The sequence below is a fragment of the Macaca mulatta genome, chromosome 12 (genome assembly GCF_049350105.2).
Source record: "Macaca mulatta isolate MMU2019108-1 chromosome 12, T2T-MMU8v2.0, whole genome shotgun sequence".
NCBI classification, from domain to species: domain Eukaryota; kingdom Metazoa; phylum Chordata; class Mammalia; order Primates; family Cercopithecidae; genus Macaca; species Macaca mulatta.
Genome location: NC_133417.1, coordinates 7,687,672 through 7,706,767, shown reverse-complemented (window position 1 = coordinate 7,706,767; position 19,096 = coordinate 7,687,672).

Genomic DNA, 19,096 nt, shown 5'->3' with positions numbered 1-19,096 from the left:
TCAAAAAAAATTCTTGGTCTATCAGAAATTTAAATTAACTGGTAATTATGTGTTTGATCTGCAACCTGTTATGGGGAGCGGACCGGTACAGGGTTGATGTGTAGGATCCCAGCAGGAGTGCGGAAGTTGGCTGGAGGCCTTAGTGCAGGATTCGCCTGGAGAGCCAAGGAGAACTCAAACAGTGGAGACTTTGGGTAGTGGGGCTGAAGAGTTTGCCCTTCCTTTTGTATTGAGTGGCCTCCAGTCAAGATGTTGTGCAGGGGATTGGGGTAGGTGTTGGTGCTGGAAGAAAGTGTACAGCAGGCTTATCCAACCCGCATCCCACAGGCCGCATGCAGCCCAGGATGGCTTTGAATGAGGTCCAACACAAATTCGTGAACTTTCTCAAAACATGAGGAGATGTTTTTGTGATTTTTTTTTTCTTTTTTTGCTCATCTTCTGTTGTTAGTGTTAGTGCATTTTATGTGTGGCCCAAGATAATTCTTCTTCCAATGTGGCCCAGGGAAGCCAAAAGACTGGACATCCCTGGTGTGCAATCACCTGGATCCACTCATGCCGCTGACAGGGACCCAGATGTCAACAGCAGTCTGTGGCCTCCTGGTGGTCACGTTTGAGGACTGCAAGTGTGAGGAACAGATGCCGGGAGACCAGGTAAGTGGTATTCTCACAAGAGCTTACCCTGGGGCAATGGTAACTGGATGGGAAAGAGGAGGCAGTGGTGTCAGCCATTTCAGTGAAGAGATGAAGGGATGACTGGTGGATGTGAGAGGCCAGAAGTGGGAAGCCTTGGGGGTTCCAGCCTGAATGACAAGGAGGGCACGGTGGCCCCTAATGAGATAGGAAAACCACAAGAACAGGAAGGAGGAGGGGGGAGAATTGGTTTTGCACACCAGTTTGAGCGCATCAGCAGTAAGAAACTGGATGTGACTGTGGTGACAGAGAAGGACAGGAAAGAACATCAGGGCTGGACTTGGATGTGCTTCCATCTGTGGCAGGGCTGGAGAAACGTTCCCCATGCAAGTAGCCAGAGGGACCATCAGAAAATGTAACACAGGGCAGAGGATCAGGGAAGTTGAAGAAAAATGAGTTTTTAAAAAATGCCATATCCGCAGTGACATAGGTCAAAGAGAAGTTTCACAAGTAAGGGTGGAAACATGTCCTCTGCCTTCAGAAGCTGAGGGCTAGCTGGGTGTGGGTTGTTGGCAGGGGCTGAGAAGTCTGTGCAGGCAGAAGGAGAGGTGAGGAAGATATAAGTGTCCGTGTGCAGCAGAGACAGAATGCCAGACATGCGACGGCCAATAACAAGTGTCTTTCCTCTCCTTGGTGTGCCCAGAGGGCTGCAGGCCTCCTGTTCCTCTCTCGTCTGCTCTCACCAAGGCTGCCAACAAGATTCTGGGTCTAAAGTGGTCTCCCCTGCATGTCTGCTGCCATTCCTGGTGCCCTAGACCTGAATCACAGCATCCTCTTCTGATGCTGACACCCTGGGGGGATTCTGGATCAGAGAGGGTTTCGGGACGCTGACCACATCCCCAAGGCTGCAGGGATCATCCTCAGCTGTACTGCTGAATACTGCAGGGACCACAGGCTCACTTCACCTGTGTGGTCAGGTCTGCCAACACCCCTGCAGAGTTGTAAAGAATCTCAGGCTGATTAGACAAAAAAAGATGATGTGCAAAACGGCCAACAGATACGTGAAAAAAGCCTCAGCCTCGCTCACCACCAGTGAAATGCAAATCAAAACCCCAGTGTGAGGTTACCCTACCTCAGTTAGAATGACTGTTATCAAAAAGGTGAAAAAAAAAAAATAACAGATGCTGGTGAAAACAAAAACTCACGCACTGTTATAGGAATGTAAAATAGGACAGCCACTATGGAAAAGAGTAGGGGGGTTCCTCAAAAAACTAAACAATAGAACATTTCACCCAGCCATCCCATGATTGGGTATATATCCAAATGAAATAAAATCAGCATGCTGAAGATATATCTGCATCCTGTGTTTATTGCAACACAGTTCACAATAGCCAAGCTATGGAATTAACCCAAATGCCCATCTACAGCTGAATATATAAAGAAAATGTGGTATATATACACAATGGAGTACTCTTCAACCATGAAACTGAATGCAATCTTGTCATTCATGAGAACATGAATAACCTAGAGGACATTATGGTAAGTGAAACAAGCCAGGCACAGACAGACAAATATCGCATGTTCTCACTCATTCTTTAAAAAGTTGATTTTGTAGAGGTAGAAAGTAGAATAGCAGTTACCACAGGCTGGGGAGGGGAGGGAAAGGCAGAACGGGAGAGCCTCGTTAACAAGCACAAAGTTAGATTTGAGGAGAGTAAGTTCTGGTGTTCTGCTACACAGTAGGGTGACTATGACAAATAATGATGCGGTGTATATTTTAAGAAAGCTAGATGAGAAGATTTTTAAGGTTATCACTACAAAGAAGTGATAAAAATTTAAAGTGATGAATATGGAAATTGCCCTGATTTGATCATTACACAATATATGTCTACACAGAAACATCATTCCATCCCATAAGTATGTATAATTATTACGACAACTGTAACTTTTGACAGAGCAGGAGCATCGCCGCCATCTTGGACAAACACCGCCATTTTAAATGCTCTTTGGTTAAAAAAAATCTAAATCCAGCCCCAAAACATCAGCCTAATGGCTACTGTCAGCACAATCAGAAACATTTCAACCCTAAGATAAACCCCCCTCCAACCAGAAACATGCCTACCCTGAGAAAACCTCCCCTTCAAACAGAGATTCCCACCCCGCAATAAACTTTCCCTCACATAGAAGCATTCCGAGCCTGCAAAAAGCTCCCCGCATTTCCTAAATCCTTAAACACCCTCAGCCTGTGAGAAAGAATGCTCCTGATCGAAATCAGCCAGAAGCCTGTCTCTGGTTTATTCTCCAAAATAAACCTGTCTTTGACTGTTGAGCTGCTTTCCGTGTTTCCTTCCTACTTCTTTAACTCTTACAATAATTTTTTTTTAAAAACGCTAAGTCGGAGCATGTTTCTTCAGAGATGCGTTACGCTCTGCTTTATCCAGTGCATTGAATGGGAAAGAAAAGATGGTTTTATTGCTGGTAATATCATCAGGCAGAAATGACAGCTTCCAAAGTTCTGAATAGCAGGGGTGTTCCATCTTTGTTGAAGGTTATCATGGAACTCAGAAAGAGAAGTGGAGCCTGTTCTGACAATGTTCCTTACAGACGAGCAGTCTAATATTCTAGGTCCAGTTCCCATGAGGTTTACAGAGTTGGGTTTATTTTCAAATGATATAGATTTGCTTGGATTCAACTTACCTCTGAGGTTGGTGAGAACCTTCCAAATAAGAACACCAGTGTGTCTGCAATATGGGGACATTTTGGACTCAGAAATTTCAGCATTTTAAGTGACAACTTAAAATTAATAATGACGTTTTACTGCATTGCTTTTTAGCTTAATGTCATTTTTAAATTAACTTTATTATGTAAGGTCATGAATTTTATTTTTTCCCTATTTTTCCTGCCTGTCCCCAGAGCCCCAACTGAAGCACGTGCTTCAGTCATGCATGTGCAGTGGGAGAGAGGAGGCAGGAGGAGAGGTGTCCAGCTGTTTTCACTCACACAGAAACATTCTTGATTTGGCCAACTCTGTGTGGGGAGCTAAGGCAAGCCGGCAGCACATGCAGGTGCAGCACACGGGCAGCGAGCATGGGAGGGCAACATGGGGCTGCGGCGATGGCAGCCACACAGGTGTGCACAGATAAGGAGAAATATGACAGGATCTGGACCTACGTTTCCATGTGAATAAACACTTCATCTGCTGAAGAAAAGTGAGGGGCCCTTTGGATCTCAGGCTCTCCCCAGTGTCTAAAATGTAGGGTGACCGGCCAGCCCAGTTTTCCTAGGACTGTCCCAGTGTTAGCACTAAAGTTTGGTGTTCCAGGAAACCCCTCAGCCCTGGGAGAACTCATGGGACTGGCCACCCTATACACCCACCACTTCTCAGACTCTGCACCGTGGGACTGAAGGGCAACTTCCCATTTATCATCGGTGAGCACACCTGTACTTTTCTCCCCAGTATTCTTCCATGGTTACTCCTCCTCCTCCTCTTCTAAGGTAGAGAAATAATTCTCTCTCTCTCTGTATCATAAGAGGCACAGTGAACCTGAAGTCAAATTTACAGAGACAGAAAGTGGGAATGGTAGTTGCCAGGGGCTGGGGGAAGGCAGAATGAGGAGTCTGTGTCTCATGGATACAGAGTCTCAGCTGGAGAAGATGGAAAAGGTCTGGAGCTGGGTGGTGATGATGGTTGCACAACAACGTGAATGTATTTAATAGCACTTTAAAATGGTTACCATGGTAAATTTTGTGTTATGCATATTTTACTGTAACAACAACAACAAAAAATAGAATGGAAAACAAAAGTGGTACTGTGAAAGCTAGACTAGAAGAGAGTCTACGCCAAGGCGAATGGAAGAGAGCACCTTTCCTTACAGAATCAAGAACTTGCCCCACTTGTTTTCTCTCATTCTTCACATGCAGCACATAGAACCCATGTAGGTTCCTCATGTTGCTCCTGTAACCATTTGAGTTTAGAGATAGGAAAATTGAAAGGATGCTTGAGCAAGAGGCAGCATACTCAGGAAACCTGAGGGCGGGTGTGGAAAGTTCCATGTCAAACCCTTTTGAAGGAGAAGGTTGGACAAAACTGGCTCAAAAGCCACTAGTCCAGGGTGCTGAGAACTCCTGAGTGTGGACACACCTGTGACCCATTGCATCCAAGCTCTCAGGGCTCCGGGCAGAGCTATCCTCAAGTAACTTTAAGTCACATTGTCTAAAATGCACCCCACAGAGCAGAGAGAATAACATGCTTTGCATAGGGGTAGGAGTGTGACATTTTGTACTTCACACCTCCAGAGGCACCAGCCAGCCTCGACAGGAGAAGAGGAATTACTAGCTGCGCAGATGACTCCAACAGAGAGAACGTACTTTCCACAAAAAATAATGCCACCCCTAACTCTCACCAACAGACTCACTTAGCCCCAAGTGTTGAAAGCGTTTACATAGGTGCTTTGTCAAAAGTATGCTGCCACGTCGCTACTCCTACCATCCCTGAGCAGTTTCATTTTAGTGAGTGCTCCCTCATTTGAGAGGAATATGTCCGTAAGTGGTCCCAAGAGTACCGTAACTTGCATAAGCCACCACCTTGCCTTGGAGGGTCACTCTAGGCTCCTCCAACTCATCCTCTGGTGGGGGAGTGTGGCCATCAACCATGGGGGTGCCACAGCATCTAGAGTCTGGGGAGTATTCTGTGCTCCCACCTTAGTGGTGAGTCTGGAGTCACAGATCTTGCAGGACTAAGAAACTGTCCAATAATTGTGCATTTCTTTAGGTGTTAAACACAGCCATGCAAAGTGCAGCCTCTTTGTCTTGGGGTACTGTGCCTTCTCCCCTCTGGCGATGCACAAGGTCCTTGGAGTTTCAGCATCTGCCTAAGGGATGCATTGATGCTGGATGGGAGACAAAGGTCTCAGGGATCCACTGATGCCTAGAGTCATCAAGGCACACAGCCCCATGAGGCCAGGAGCCCCAAAGGGGAAGCTGAAAGGGAAGCTACCAGGGGAACATCTCGTGCTAAAACATCAAGCTGACCTGGATCTTTCCATCCTGCCCTGGAGTGTCACCTGAGGTGGGAGGTCCCCGTGCTGAGAGAGGGCTTAACACTTGAAGCAACTGAGAGATGTTGGGGGAACAGGAGCGGAGTTTTTCTTATTTACAATCTACTCAGAACGCTCCTGTGGTGCAGGGGTAGAATTATCTTAGACTAGTCTGCATTTTCCTTCCCAGCAAAGTCAACATCAAGAAGCAAAACAAACAAACAAAAAAACACCTCCAAATATTCTACGTGTCAGAGGGATTTTTGTTTTGTCTCAACTTTCCCCAGGAGTGCTGAGATGGGATCCTGGCACTGGTAACAGGGGGCAGGTGCTTAAACTGCTTTGCACCTGCAGGAACACCAGGCATTCAGCGGTCACTTAATGAGCACCGCTGGTTGCTGGTTGAGTTGTGCTTGAAACACCTGGCAACAGTCCCAGGCACTGGAGCAAGGGCAGGAAATGCCTTTGCAAACCCAGAATGCCACTGATATCTTGAATGCCTGGCAGTCACTGAGCTCATGGCCAAGCAATCTCAGCGAAACATGGGGGCTCAGGAAACGAGGACGTCCAGGGGCTCAAGAACCTGATGCAGCCTCATTCCTGCATGTTTTATCTCAATGTCCCTTTATGTACATTTGCAACTTTACGCAATGTGGCCTTACCGAGACCTGTGTTAATATGGTCATCACACCACAGAGCATGAAATGAGTATATGTGGGGTCAGAGGATTTTGAGGGTGGGATGGTGGTGAACATTCTGCAAAACTCTGGGGTTCTAGTAAGAAATACTTGTGGATAAATTCTTCCATGACACCACAGTTGGGTTCAAGAGGCAAGTCTGCAGTCCTAGGTATGGAGGGATGACAGCCTCCCTGCCTCCTTCACTGCTGTAGGGTGGTGAAAACGGAGGGCAGCCCCCTCAAGGTGCCTGGTCTTTCTGCATAAAGGAGAACATGGCAGGTGGAGGGGGCGTGGAGAGGGTGCCTGCCCGGCATCATTCTGACCTTGCAGGATGGGCACTCTCACAGGATGAAGCACAGGAGTTGGGGATTTAGGGTATATAAGTGAATTTTCTCTTTTTTTATAAGGGGACTAAGCTTTACGGGATTGTTCTGAAGATGTCATGAGATCATATAAGACAGTGATTCAGATGGTGGCTGGAACACCATTACACCAAAGGCATGTAAGCCCTTGTTTTCACACTCCCTGTTTTATTGATGATAATTCTGAGGCTCAAAGTTAGAAGCCGAGCAGCATCTGGAAAAGCACTGACTCAACCAGATCTGCCTATTCCAAAAGCCCATCTCTTTCCCCAGCTCCCTGCTTCCAATCACAGCACAACACAGCCACAGCTAAGACATCTGAAATCAGAGGGCATTTCTGCCAGCTCAACAAATATTTCAAGCTTATTTAGCATGACAAGTCTTGCTCTTTGTTTAGTGTAGATATGCTAGAATTAGCAACATTAAAGCAATTATCTGTGAAATTATCCCCAAATTATATTAGCGTGCCCATAGAACAGTATTTTGCATGTAAATTGATAGCAGGTAAGTTCAACAGAACCGCCTTTAAAATGAGTCCCGAGGAATCCATAATGAGTGACTATTTATTTTAGCAATTCTGAAAGTATGCAATGCGTGTGCAATTACCAAAAGCGTCAGCAAAAAGGAAAAGAAATCGACCTATAAGCAGGCTACTTACAAAAAAATACATAAATAATTCCCTGAAATTCCCACGGCTTCAGTTTTAGGAACAGGCACTCTTCTTTACCGTCTTTGCCTGTACTGCCTCATGCTGTGGTCACTTGCTATCCAAACACAATGGACATTAGCTGAAGCACCCCTCGTTAATTTAAGCCTGAAAGTGCATTCGAAAGTCCATCCTCCTGTGTGATTGTAAGGCTGATGCACGGGTCACTTTGGCATCTGAACCAATGGGGAATGTAGAGAAAACATGCTCCGGACAAGCCAGAGGTACTGGCCAGGAAACCTTGCTGCTATCTCTGTTTTGCCAGTGCAGCACCTAAAGCCAGGTGTGGCAAGTGGGGACGGTAGAGTCGAGATGAACATCCTCCATAGCGTGAGTATTGCCCTTTGAAATGTGTATCAGTTCCCATGTTGATCCTTGCTATGAGGTGAGCAAGAAATCTGAGGCCCAGAGTTTAAATGACTGACTCCAAATCTCCCAGATGTGGGGGCTGGAACTGGGATTTGATCACAGACATACTAAATTCAACTCTCTATTTCCATTATGAAGAGGCCTTGGAGCTTATTCAATCTAACTCAGTGTCTGGTGGAGAAATCCCCTGTATAGTAAAGTGAGTGTAAAAAGGCGAACAACAGCAAGTGTTGAGAGAATGTAGAGAAGGGAACCCTGGCGCACCGTTCCTGAGAATGTACATTGGTGCAGCCGTCACAGAAACCAGTATGGAGTTTCCTCAAAACACTAAAAACACAACTACCTTATGATCCAGCAATCCCACTGCTGCGCACATACCCAAAGGAAATGAAATCAATATGTCAGATGAATGGATATAGAAAGTGGTATATATATATATACACACACAATGAAATATTACTCAGCCTTAAAAATAAGGAAATGCTGTCATTTGGGACAGATGAGCCTGGAGGACATTTGGTAAAATAAGTCAGATGCAGAAAGACAAATACTGCATGATTTCACTTATATGTGGAGTCTAAAAGCATTGAACTCACAGAAGCAGAGTGGGATGGTGGTTACCAGGTGCTGGGGGTATGGTGGGTAGATGAAGTGGGGAGTAGGGCAATGGAACTGGGGAGATGTTAGTGAAAGAGTACGAACTTTCAGTGATGCAAAATGAATACATGCTCAGGTCTGTTGTAATGCATGGTGACTAGTTAGTAATACTGTATTGCATCATTGAAAATTGCTAAAAGAATAGATGTTTTTACTACAAAAAAGTAAACATGCAAGGTGGTAGATATTTTAATCGGCTTGATTTAATCATTTCCCAATGTATACATATATCAAAACATGAAATCATACACTATAAATATATAAAATTTGTATTTGTCAATTATACCTTAGTAAAGTCAGGGTAACCGTGAGAGAAAACAAGTAAAATTAAATGCATTGCATTACATTACATTAAAAAGTCAGCATGGGCCAGGCGCAGAGGCTCCTGCCTGCAATCATAGCACTTTGGAAGGCTGAGGCAGGAGGATCGCTTGAGAACGGGAGTTCAAGACCAGCCAAATCAATAGAGTGAGACTCCATCTCTACAAAACTAAAAATAATTAGCTTGGCAGACTGGCACATGCCTGTAGTCCCAGCTCCTCGAGAGGCTCGGGGGGAGGATTGCTTGAGCCAAGTTCAAGTAAGCCGTGATCATGCCACTGCACTCCAGCCTGGGTGACAGAGCAAGAACCCGTCTTAAAAAAAAAAAAAAAAAAAAGAGCACAGTAAGTAATACTGGTTGGATAAAGAGTGAGACAAATTGTCTGACCTAAAATAACTCTAGTTCCAGCAGGGGAGACAGCAAGAGGACAAAGACCTAGAGGATGGCTCAGTGTGGGCTGCAGGTGGCGGGTGCCTCCACAGAGCGGAGCAGGGGATGGGGCCGTGGGCAGCTGAGGGAGACGGCGATGCTTCAGGGAGAAGATGGCACCCAAGGTGTGCCCCAGAGGAGGAAGGGGCAAACACCAGGCTGAGAAAGGAGAAGTGCGTTTAGCAGAGGGAAGAGCAAACAGAAATGTCAGAGGCTAAGAAACGCGGGCGTGCTCAGCAAGGGTACATAAAGCACTGTAAGCAGACTCACACAGAGGGGAACGGCAACCAGCCTGAGGGGTGTGAGGAAGCACTCCAAGCTCAGACAGGTACACTCTATTCTGCAGCCCAGGAGTGGCAAGTAACAGTTACCACCAATAATGAGCGGACAGTCATTTGCAGAATCCTTTCATAAAGTAGACCTTATAATCACACGTAGCAAAAGAACATTTTGGTCAGTGACAGACTGCATATACCACAGGGGTCCCATAAGATTATAATACTGCATTTTTACTGTACCTTCTCCATGTACACACAATACTTAGCAGTGTGTTAAAACTGCCTACAGCATTCAGTGCAGGAACATGCTGTACAGGTGTGCGGCCTAAGAGCAGCAGGCCACCCCTCTTAGCCCAGGTGTGCAGCAGGCTGTACCGCCTAGGTTTAGGTAAGTTTACCCTATGATGTTCACACAATGACAAGATGGCCTAAGGATGAATTTCTCAGAACATATCCCTGTCATTCAGTGACGTGTGACTGTATGAAGGAATCCCATAAAATACAATCACACGTTCCGATACTTTTCTTCACTGGGAGAAAACTAGGGAGTTGTACATACTCCTACTGCAGCTGGTAACGAACAATTGATACCTGTGATTAATAAAGCTTGTCACGTTCTTCTTCTTCACAACATTTTGGAAGGCTTACGTGAATATCAGAGTAGGTTGGCAGTGGTATAGTGCACATGAGAACATTACTCACCATGTATGTTATAGACAAACTCAGGGAGCTACTCAGACAACTGATGTAAACAAGGGGTTTGATCATGGGGCACTGGTGGCACTAAGATGACCTGGGATCCAGGGGCCAGAATTCCCAGCCAGGCTCAAGTCACTCACATTAGAACGTACTCTTCACATTAGAACGCTGATTATCCCCATTTGCCTGGAATCAAGGGCATTCCTGGAATGTGGGACTTCAAGAGCTAAACCCAGGACAGTTCCAGGTAGATCAAGGAATTGCAGTCTCTCCACTCCCCACATATAGCAAATAGGAATCAGCAACTTCTTAATGACTGGGAGGCTGTTTTCTAAAAACTTCAATCTAAAACTCAACACTCACGAGTAAACAGGCGTGGGGTGGGGAGCTGAGGTGAGCCCACTGCGCTGGTGTCTGCCATGCTCAGGTGCACAAAGGTGCAGCACATGGGCGGGAAGCACAGAGGTGGGGGAGCAACATGGAGCAGCAGTGACAGCAACCAGACAGGAGTGCAGACTTAAGGGGGAGTTTGACCAGGACTGGACCCACGTTTCCATGTGGAACAATCCACTGAAGAAGTGAGGGGCCCTTGGACCTCAGACTCTCCCTAGTGTCTAAAATGTAGGGTGACCGGCCAGCCCAGTTCTCCTAGGTCTGTCCCAGTTTTAGCACCAAAGTTCGATGTCCTGGGAAACCCCTCAGTCCCAAGCCTTGCAAAACTAAAATAATTAGCTGGGCATGCTCGCACAGCCCTTCCCCACCCCCTGCTCCACACACGTTTACTCAGGAGTACTGAGTTTAGAGTCAGCACCTAACGTGGCACCCAGCAAGGTTCTTCCTGCCTAACTCCCAACACCAGCAGTCCCGTGGGCAGCCTGTCGAAACCAGAAGGGCTTCGTCTTATCCGAGGCCTCCCAAGAGCAGAGTGTAGAGCAGAGCTCGCCATTGTAGAGCAGAGCAGGCCACTGTGAGGGTCTGGCTTCCCTTCACATCCATGGGGAGGAAGTACCCGACTCTGCCTGCTGTTTCAAGGGCTTTGAAGAGAAGTGACTGGGAGGTTGTTTTCTAAAATCTTCAATCTAAAACTCAGTACTCCTGAGTAAACAGGTGTGGGGTGGGGAGCTGAGGCGAGCCGACAGTCGGAGGAACAGTCGGAGGAGAAGGGAAGGGCACACCAGCACATGTGGACATTCAGCCCATGGTGACCCTCCCCGTGAGGTGTACGTCCTGGACATTGAACCCGTCTTCACAGTGTTCCCGTCTCTTGAGGAGGAAGGATAGGGAATGAGGTGGAACTTTTTGTTCCTACAAAATCCATTAAAGGGTTTTTTTTGTTTGTTTTTTTGTTTTGTTTTGAGACAGAGTCTTGCACCATTGCCCAGGCAGGAGTGCAGTGGCACGATCTCGGCTCGCTGCAATCTCCACCTCCCAGGTACGAGCAATGATCCTGCCTCAGCCTCCCAAGTAGCTGGGATTATAGGCATAAACCACCATGCCCAGCTAATTTTTTTTGTATTTTTAGTAGAGACAGGATTTCACCATGTTGGCCAGGCTGGCTTTTTGAGACAGAGTCTTGCTCTGTCTCCCAGGCTGGAGTGCAATGGTGCAATCTCGGCTCACCGAAACCTCTGCCTACCATGTTCCAGCGATTCTCCTGCCTCAGCCTCCTGAGTAGCTGGGATTACAGGCATGCACCACCGTGCCTTGCTAACTGTGGTATTTTTAGTAGAGACGGAGTTTTGCCATGTTGGCCAGCCTAGTCTCAAACTCCTGACCTCAGGTGATCTGCCCACCTTGGCCCCCTGAAGTGCTGGGATTACACATGTGAGCCACTGCACCCAGCCCCATTAAAGGGTTTTATGCTAGGAAACAACATGATGATGGAAAACGGCCCTTCAGAAACCCACGCATTCATCATTTCCTCGGTGAGTATGGGTAACGTATCTAGTAGATGTCAGGTACTATTCTACACACTGGGCATAAGGCCCTGAACAAACAGAACAAGTCCTGCTGCCATGGAGCTTCCGTTCCAGGAACACAAGACAAAACAAAGACATCCATATAGGGGTAGGTGGGCATCCGTGCTCAGAGGGAAAATTGAGGGTGGCACTTGGGGGTTGTCATTTTAAGCAGGGTGGTACGAGTAGCTCTGACTGTGAAGATGCTACCTGAGGAGAGGACAGAGCAGGAGTGTGGGGCTGAGCCACCTGGCTCTCCAAGAGAAAATTTTTCGGCAAACAGAGTGACGAAAGTAAAGATGTGGAGGCAGATGATGCTGCCTGTCCCAAAGCAGTAGGGTCCAGTGTGCCGGGGAGAGTGACGGTGAGAGCCGAGGGGGGCTGGCGCCCACCATGCAGAGGCCTTCGGGCCACTGTGAGGGTCTGGCTTCCCTTCACATCCATGGGGAGGAAGTACCTGACTCTGCCTGCTGTTTCAAGGGCTTTGAAGAGAAGTGACTGGGAGGTTGTTTTCTAAAAAGTTCAATCTAAAACTCAGTACTCCTGAGTAAACAGGTGTGGGGTGGGGAGCTGAGGCGAGCCGACAGAGTGGGTGTCTGCCATGCTCAGGTGCACACAGGTGCAGCACATGGGCAGGAAGGAAGGGCATGAAAAGAAGAAAAAGACCAATTTAGTCTAGATGAAAAATGATGGTGGCTTGTAGCAAGGTGGCAGCTGTGTCTGAGAAATGGCTGAAGTTTGGGTTTGGGGGAGGCTAAAGTCGACAGGATTTGCTAATGAAATTCACATGGGGCATGACAGAAGAAAAGCCTTGCAGGTTACTGGAAGGCACTAAACAGAAGGAAGCGTTACCATCAATGGAGGTGGCAAAGGCTCAGGCAGTGGGCTGGAAGAATCAAGACATGAGCTTGGGATATTTTGAGTCTGCAGTGCCTAACAGGCATTCAGATGGAGATGTGGCATAGGGAACTGAATTTTCAAGACTGAAGTTCAAGGGGAAAGGACAGGTGAATAAGTCAATCAAGAATCCTTAGCACACAGACAGGATGCAAACTCATGGGAACTGATGAGATTATGAAGAGACAATGTCCCGGACTGAGCTCCAGGTAACCCCGAGTTTAGAAAGCAGAGGAAGGAACAGGAAAGGAACCCAGAAGGAAGTCGCTTGTGAGGCAGGAATCCAGCAGTCTCAGGGAAAGGTGTGCTGTGCTAGGGAAGAAGAGGCCTGCTGGGGGGTGAGAAAGAGGAGGACTGACAACCATTGGTCCAGTTGGCCATGTGGAGGGCTCAAGATAAAGCAATGAGAGTGGGCAGCTCTTCTGACTGGCAGGTGAAAGAAATATGAAAGTAATATGTTTGTCAGGGAATGATGTGCTTGGAGCCCAGCAGGCCTTCTGGAGCATCTGTTGACAGCCCTTGCCTGATTCTGGTGGTTGATGAACAAGTGCGACAATGGTGGCCTCTGTCCAATCATGCTCCCCTCACCTGCCCACCAGTTTGTCTGGAGAGCATTTCCCAGTACACTTCCTGTCTACAAGCCCCGGTCTCAGAACCTGCCTCCCATGCAACCCAGCTGAAGACAGCAGGTGGACAAGATAGCAGGAGGAACAGCAAGAGATGTGAGGATGTGTGTGAGAGAGCAATTAAAAAGTCGAATTGCAAACTCTAAGCAGAGCATGGGGAGAGGTGAGAACCTTCTAGGCCACAGGAGAGTGAACAGGGGCTAATTCATTGGGTTAGAATCCTCTGGGTGCCGGAGTGGTTTTGGTAGGAGTGCTACAGAGTGTGCACCAGAAAGCAACCGCCAAGTGCACTGCTCAAAAGCAGGATAACAGAGTTGTTGGTAATGAGAGTCTAAGATTAGACAGTGGCAGAGGTGGCTGAGAGGGGTGGAGGACAGGATTATGGGAGGTGGGAAAGTCGTGGAACTGAGAGGCCAGAAAGTTGCCTGAATCGTCTAAGCAGTCATTAAACTCATTAGGAAGAATTGCATCTACATTGGTAGAGAGGAAGCCAGGGGCCGCATCCACAAGGAAACAGGACATCATCCAGCGGCATGGCTGTGGTGAAGCCTGATGCGGTGCATTTCCGAGGAGCAGGGCATGATTTTAGGGAACCTGAACACGGCAACACCCTTTGCTTCTTTAGGCTAAACTCCCTCGGTGCTTTCAGCAGGGGTTTGCATTCACAGTTCCCAAGCTTTCCCACCTCTGCGTGTTTATTCTTCGCTCAGACTCTGCCCGCCTGTGTATGCCTCAGGTGAGCAGGTGTATTAGCCCACAGGGCTCTCTTTGCTGTCACCAACAGCACTGAATGTGGCTGGTCCTTAAAGCTGCTTGGAATGACAGGGCCTGCTGCTGTGAGATGAAGCTACAACATGAAGGGACTTTTTAATGGGCAATTAAACCTACAGAAATGAATCTTTTTTTTTTTTTTGAGATAGAGTCTTACTCTGTTGCCCAGACTGGAGTGCAATGGCGTGATCTCGGCTCACTGCAACATCTGCTTCCTGGGTTCAAGTGATTCTCCTGCCTCAGCCTCCCAAGTAACTGGGATTACAGGCACCCGCCACCACACCTGGCTGATTTTTGTATTTTTACTAGAGATGGGATTTTGCCATGCTGTCCAGGCTGGTCTTGAACTTCTGACCTCAGGTGATCCACCCGCCTCAGCCCCTAAAATTGCTAGGATTACAGGCGTGAGCCACCACACCCAGCCGCAAATGAATCCTATCACTACAACAACAAAAACAACAACAACAAAACCTCACTTTGGAAGTCTACCCTCCACCTTTGTTCAAAACGCTTTGTTTCTTGTTGAGGTCTTCTTCAGCCCTCACTCTAATTATCTGGATAGTGAAAGACAATCTTTAGCTCATCAAGATACGTTATTGATATGGCTTGGATATTTGTCCCCACCCAAATCTTATGTTGAAATGCAGTCCCCAGGGCTGGAGGCTCATGGGGGCAGTTCCCTCATGGCTTGGTGCTGTCCTGTGACAATAAGCTCTCATGGGAGCTGGTCGTTTGAAGTGTGTGGCACCTCCCCACCCTCTCTGTTGCTCCTGCTCTCACCATGGGATGTGCCTGCTCCTGCTTCACCTTCCAGCAAGAGTATAAGCTTCATGAGGCCGCCCCAGAAGCCCAGCAAATGCCGGTGTCGCACTTCCACAGCCTGCGAAACCCTGAGCCAAACACACCTCCTTTCTTTATAATTTACCCAGCCTCGGGTATTCCTTTAGAGCAATGCAAAAATGGCCTAACACAGTGATATGCAATTTCTATAAATGTTTAACTTAGAATCACTTCAGATTTACAGAAAAAAAAATTTACAAAAGGTGATACAGAGTTCCCACAAAACCCGTGCCCAATTTCTCCTGATGGTAACCGCAGTGTGGCAGTACTCACAGCACAACTCAGGAGCCAGTGTTGACGCGTTATTACTAATTGCCCTCTACATTCTTTCTGCCTTCCTTAGTTTTTATCTAATGTCTTTTATCTTTCCACCGTCCCACATTATGTTTTGTCATCACGTCTTCTGAGGCTCCTCTTGGCTGTGGCAGCTTCTCAGCCTTTCCTTGTCTTTGAAGACCCTGACAGTTATAAGGAGTGCCGGTCAGGTATTTTGTAGAATGTCCTTGAGTTGGAATTTGTCTTATATTCTCTCCTGATTAGACTGGGATTCTTTGAGTTTTGAAGAGAAAGAACACAGAGGTAAAGCGCCACTCTTGTTGCATGATATCAAAGGTAAATGCTATCAACATGAAATTTCACTGTTGATGTAACCTTGATCCCCTGGCCGGAGCAGTGTTTGACAGGTTTGTCCAGTGTGAGAAAGTCACGATGCGCAGACTAAGGTTAAGGCCTGGGGCACTGTGTTCTACCTCCTTGAAGACAGAGTATCTGCAATGAATTACCCAAAATGCTTTTGCATAGGCTGTTCAGCTGTTGTCTTTCATTCCTTTATTTATTCAAGCATTTATTTATATCAGTGTGGACTCAAGGATGTGTATCCTACACACTGGATTACAATACAATACTACATTTTTGTTGTAGCTTTACTTTTCCAGCTCTGTCCATGGGGAGCACTGTTAATTGGCTCTGTGTCTCACTGTGATACCCACACAACTGTGGGGGTTTGTTTCTTTTTAACCACTTTCTTAGCTTTCTGGAACTATGAGATGTGCTAGTCTCATCTTGTATATTTTGCCCCCAGTCCCAGAATCATCCATTTTTTCAAAGAGTTCTGGTTTCTTTAGTTAGAGAATGGTATTAAAAACCAAGATCTGGGGTCTGGGTGTGTTCAGTGCTCCCAGAGTGTTGTTACTTCTAGGCTTCCTCAGTTGATGCAGAAAAAACTGTGTATATAATAGCACAAAATGATACAAATATCTATGCCTATTTCTCTCTATATCCATGTGTATTTATATTAAGCTAAACATGAGTGCATCCTCTGACTTTGACCCACTGCCACACGCGCAGTCCAGCCTCTCCCTTGCCTATCTGTATTCTCCCCTGCAGCAGCAGGAAACCTACTTCTCAATGCCTGCCCTCCTTTTGATTAACTGTTCCACCCCAGTGAGTATAAACAGTGGTTTCAGAATTGTTAACCTGTACCCTGACTGGAAATAACCTCACCTATGAGATTCCAGTGCATAGGGACATTTTCTTCTGCCTGTACTCCTGCAATCTCCACTAGGTCAGCACCTTTTTCCCAGCCACCTCAATAAAGCCACCTCAATTTCATGTATTTGTACTGCAGTTGGATTATTTTTTCACACTATGCGTTCTATCCCACGTTCCTCTACCCACTACTTTTTAAATCTGCACACATTAAGGTTCACTTCTTCTTCTGTAAAGCTTTATGGGTTTTGGCAAATGTGTAGTACCACGTGTCTACCATGACCCTGTCATACAAAATGGCACACTGCCTTAACACTCCCCTGGATTTCACCTCTTCAACCCTCTCCCCCAAGTCCCCAGCAGCCACTGATCCACTTACTATGCCCATTATTTTCTCCTTTCTCAAATGCCATATAAATGAAATAGCACAGTAGGTAACTTTTTCCTGCTGGCTTCTTTCACTTAGCAACATGCATTGAAGATTATCCACATTATCTCATGCCTTACAGCTCACTCCTCAGTCGTTTTCTTATTGTATGCATAGGCCGAAGCTTATCCAATCGTTTTCTTATGGTATGGATAGGCCGAAGCTTATCCATTCATCTACTGAAGGACATCTTGGTTGTTTGAGTTCTGTCAATTATGAATAAAGTTGCTATAGATATGTACTTGCAGATTTTTGTGTGGACCAACATTCTCCTAACAGTTGTGTAGATGTCTAAGAGTGTAATTACTAGATGGTATGGAAAGACTACATTTAGTTCTGCAAGAAACTGCCAAACTGTCTTCCAAGGTGGCTCTAACATGCTGCATTCCCACCAGTGATGAATGAGCGTTCCTTCTGTATTCTCAACAGAAATTGGTATTGTCAGTGTTTGTATTTTAGCCATCCTAAGAGGTGTGTAAGTGGAAGGTCATTATTTCAATTTGAATTTCCCTAAATGACAAATAAATTTCAGTGTCTTTTCATATTCCTACATGAATAATACAAACAGGTATGTTGTCCATTTTTTACACTGCATTGTTGGTTTTCTTCTTGTTGAAATTTAAGAGTTTCTTTTATATTTTAGATACAAGTCCTTTATCATACATAGATTTTTTTTGGAAATATTTTCTCCCATTTGGTGACTTGCCTTTTCATTTTCTTAACATCGGCTTTCATAGAGCAAAAGTTTTAGTTTTAGTAATGTCCAACTTATCTATTTTTTCTTTCATGGATCATACTTGGGAGCTGTGTCTAAAAACTCACGACCATCTCCAGTGTTACATGAATGTTTTCCTGTGTTTTGTTTCTAAAAATTTTATGACTTTGCCTTTCATATTTAGACTTATGACCTATTTTGAGTTAGCTTTGTGAAGCTGTAAGGTCTGTATCTAGTTTCATTATTTTGCACATGAATATCCAGTTGCTACAGAACCATTTCTTGAAAAGACCACCCTTTGGTCATTGAATTGCCTTTGTGTGTTTGTCTAAGATAAGTTGAGACTGCATTTCTATGGGTCTATTTCTAGGCTTTCTGTTCTTTTCTGTTGATATATGTGTCTTTTCTTTCTCAATAACATGCTGTCTTGAATCCTGTCATTTTGTAGTAAATCTTGAAATCAGATAGTGTGTGCCTTTCAACTTGGTTCTTCTTTTACCGTTTTGTTTTGGCTGTTCTGTGTCATTTGCCTTTCTACATAAATGTTAGAATCATTTTACTGATATCTACTAAGTAGCTTGATAGGACTTTCTAAATTTATTAAATCTATAGGTTACATTGATAAGAATTGAAATCTTAACAATATTGACTCACCAATTTGTTAAAACAGTATGTCTCTCCATTTATTTGCATATTTTTATTTTTAATCAATTTTTATAGATTTCCACATATAGGAAATCATAAGTATTCAATTTTGGAGACTGTTATTGTTTTCTTTAAATTTTACATTCTAATTGGCCATTGCTGATACACAGGGAAGCAACTAACTTTTCTTTTTTGCATCTATTAAAAAGAAACCCCATATCCACTAGCAGTCTTTTCCCATTACCTCATCTCCCCATTCTGTGGCAACCCCTAATCTATGTTTTATCTCTAAGGATTTGCCTAATCTGGACATTTGATATAAATTGAACTATACAATATGTGGTCTTTTGCATCAGGCTTTCTCACTTCACACAATGTTTCCAGCATTCATCCATGCTGTAGCATGTATCAAGACTTCATTCTTTTTTATTGACAAATAATATTCCATTCTATGGACAGGCCACCTTTTGTTTTTCCATCCACTTTTTGGCTACTAGGAATAATGCTTCTATAAACATGTACAAGTGGAATTTTTTGTAATCCTGATGACATTTTATTTTA